The sequence below is a fragment of the Phaseolus vulgaris genome, chromosome 2, assembly GCF_051622355.1.
Source record: "Phaseolus vulgaris cultivar YP4 chromosome 2, ASM5162235v1, whole genome shotgun sequence".
NCBI lineage: Eukaryota > Viridiplantae > Streptophyta > Magnoliopsida > Fabales > Fabaceae > Phaseolus > Phaseolus vulgaris.
This window is the reverse complement of record NC_143499.1, coordinates 30,167,002-30,170,962: the sequence shown is the minus strand read 5'-3', so window position 1 is coordinate 30,170,962 and position 3,961 is coordinate 30,167,002.

Genomic DNA, 3,961 nt, shown 5'->3' with positions numbered 1-3,961 from the left:
TTAGGAGTTTTTGTATCAAAGACGAACGAACTCAATCAAAATTTTCAGAAATGGATTTTAATATTTTCTTTAGTAATAATTTTTTACTGTAAAAAAAACAACACTTTTTCAACGTAATTTACCAATTAAAGTTATATAATTCTTCAGGACGTAGATTAAAACTTAATTTAACATTTATTCATAAATTTATTTTTAATTGATTAGAATGTTATTACAAGAAAATCATGTAAAATTAGAGAACGGTGCATGATAATATGGGGTTGAACTTCTGATACAAAGAGAACTGCGACAATAAGGTGGATTGGATTTGAACTTATGGGCGTATTAGTTGGGTTTGAAAAGAAGTAACCAAAGGCTCACTATTCAAAGGCAATGCTTTCTGCACCATATCAATGCAACAATTTCAGTAGAAATGACGAAAATACCCTTAAATAAATAGAATATGAAAATACATTCCTGACCTCCTTTTCCATAATATCTTTCTGGATTTTTTTTCCATAATGAATTTTTTTTTATCATAGATTTTGTATCTGGAATGGAATTTAACTTTGTTTCAGGGTTTTTATTTCTGGAACACAATATTTTATTTCAGATTTATTTTTCTGGAATGTATTACTTTTAATTATAGATTTTCATTTTTAGAATAAAAGACATTTTCAAAAAAATTTAAAATTGTGTTGGATGCATGTTAAAAAATGTTGGGTGGAGGAAGAATTTGCCCTATTCAAGGGAACCTTCTCATTTCTTACTTGAATGGATCCAATTGTATACATATTTGGACAAAACAAGAGTTGGATCCAGGGTAACATGCATATTTTCCCTTTAGTAAAAATAAATAAATAAAAATGAAAGGAAACTAAGTAAAGTCACTAGTGCGCAAAACGATATCTGATTTCCATTAATTTTAATAACTCTGTAATTAAATTACAGAGAACTTCAATTCGACACAAGACTATTAGAAAGGATTCTCAAATTGTTTCATAATATCTAATATATAATGAGTTCAAATCTTATCATTATAAGTTCATTTCTTAAAATTAAATCATAATCATTTAAAATTTATATTAACAAAAGTTTGTTGATTTTATTAAATCTGAACTATTATTCAATCACTTATAAATATATAATTTTACACGCAAATTAATCGTCTCAACAAATAAGAATAAGAAAAAAAAGAAAGCAGATAACAAATCCAATAAATTTAATATGTATAATTAGAATAAAGAACTTTAATCATAGAAATATTGTCAGAAGAGTGTGGGGGACAAAAATTATTTTTTCACTGTTTGAACTGAGTTAGTGTATTATAACTATTCTATATAAACACAAATTTAACTAGGGTGTATATGTAATTCGTTGTTGATAATTTTCTCATTCCAATTTGAGCTTGTTTACTTTAATTTTTGTAATTAGTGAGTTTATTCTTGTATGTACCAATAACATTTATGGGGATTATCTCCATCTTTTCTTACTCTATATGTGTTTTCTTACATGGTAATTTTGTATTCACTAGAATTCTAGTGTTCAACTTGTTTATGTTTGGAAGTTGCTTAGTATCTGATACCCAACATGTTACTGATTTATTATAACTATATGAAAATATACACTTTTAAAACAATATAATAGTATATCTTTAAGTGGGATATAATTTTCTGTGAACAGTATTTCTTTACAAACAATACATTAGATTTAAATTTAACGCAGCTTTCCTAGCCTTTAACATGGAAAAATGCTAACAAATAATATAAAGCTTTGTGTGCTGAAGCTTCTTATGATTGTTCTCATAGCTTGCATTATCTTATCCACTTTACACAACTAACATTAACCCAGCTTGCTAACTGTGAAATATATGAATAATTACTCAAAACGCAAAGGTTCATGGTTGAGTGATGAGGAGATTCTTGTACAATAGTTTTGTATTATACTTTAAAATCGTCATCTTTTATCATCTTTGCTTGGCTGCTTCAAAAGCTAAGAATTAAAGTTTTTTTTTATGAGGATTGATGGTTATGGTATTTTTGTGGTTACCAAAAATCGAGAATCTGAGAGTATGTTACGGATTCATTAATCTACAACTGTATCATTTTTTTTTCTAGATGAGAGGGTGTTCTATAAACAAATTTTGCATAAATGGTTGATTTCTATATTACTGAATTCAGAAGCCTAATTTCTATTACGGATTGATGGATCTAGAATACTTTTTTTGAATTATGAATTTCTGAATCTGGAATGCATATATTTTTGTTACATATTGGTAGATTTGAAATGTTTTTTTTGAATTATGAATTTCTAAATTTGAAATGCATATTTTGAATTATGGATCAGTGGATCCAAAATTTTATTGGAAGCGTCGATCCAAATTTTTTTCCAGATTTCATAATCCGAAATACAATAAATAAATAAATACAAGTACATTTCAAGATTTTTAAAAATAATAGGGACATTTTGGTCTTTGTATAATATTATTGGGGTGCAGAAACAAACTACCAACTAAATAATATGAAAAATAACTTTTTGGAATAATTTCACAAAAACACTTTTCTAAACATTTCAAAAAGTATTTTTCTAGAATCGCTGTCAGAAGTAGCTTTCAATTTATTTATTTTTTCTAAAATGAATAAAAAAAATCAAGTTATTTCTATGCATACTGAATGAAGAATTTAACAAAAATATTTTTTAGAAAAAAATAAATTCAATAAAATCACATTGGAACAAAATTAAGGTAAATATTGTGTATCTTCAATAGAGAGAATATAGAAAATTGGTAAGCATCAAGAGAAACAATCAGAATTGGGGAATACAATAGGGTTTAGAGTTTAAAAAATAATAAAGGAAAGTGGTGTAAATAGCCAATAGGAGAAGTGTAATTAATAAAAGCCCAGATATAACCCATTTCATGGGTAAACTCGGCTCAAATCAGTGTTTTCAGTTTGGACTATTTATTCATTCACTTGCATATGTTATTCTTTAGCCTGAATAACTTTTCGTATTTAAAAAAAATATTCCTCTATAATATTTTTGGATTATATTCTAAAAATATTTTTTTAAATTCGTAATTAGTTTTTGAATTACATATTTTTAAATGCATGATTAATTTATAGATTACAAATGTGAAAGTTTTTTTCAACTTATGAATTATATAATAATTCAAAAATTTATTTTTAAAAGTGTATCAAGATTACATAATTCCAAAACTAGTCAATGGAATGATAGAAGAAAGATAAAAAAAATATTTTTAGTTTTATATAGAGGTTGCAGAAGAATATACGAAGGTGCTGGAAGAAATCGTCTTCAGTTTGATAACTTTTCAAACCTTTTATATATATTTTTAGAATTTTTTTCTGGAATAGTATCTGGGATTTTCGTTTTTTTTTTGGTGCAGTTCTTCATTCTCCTAGAATTCTTTTTTAAACCGAAAACGTAAAATGCAGTTGCAAAATTTGGTTTTCGAAAAACCGAATTCCCTTACGCTTTAGTGAATAGGTCTATTCCAGAAAATAAAGTGGAAAGGTGTCCACCTATATAATTTTTTTAACATTTTTAAGGTTTACGATAAATTCAATAACTTCAAGCTATTTATTATAGAATTTCGAAAAAAAAAAGAATATACATAATTATGAATTTCAATGCCGAAATAATAAACAAAAATTATTACTTTAAAATAAAAATACTTTCACTCTTCCAATTTTATGAAAATGGCTTTAATGCAGTGTTTGATTAACTTAATTTTCTAACTCCTACAATTAATCTTATATGAATACTTTAATCACCTTATACCGCAATACGGTCTTTTGACCAAACTCTCCGTGTTAATTTGCAGATTAAATATATTAAGTCTAATTAAAGAATATAAATATAATTAAGGGATCATTAGATTAACATTTATCCTTACACAATACAAGGTTCAATAAAATATATATATATATATATATATATATAAATAAAGAAGATTATGATAAAA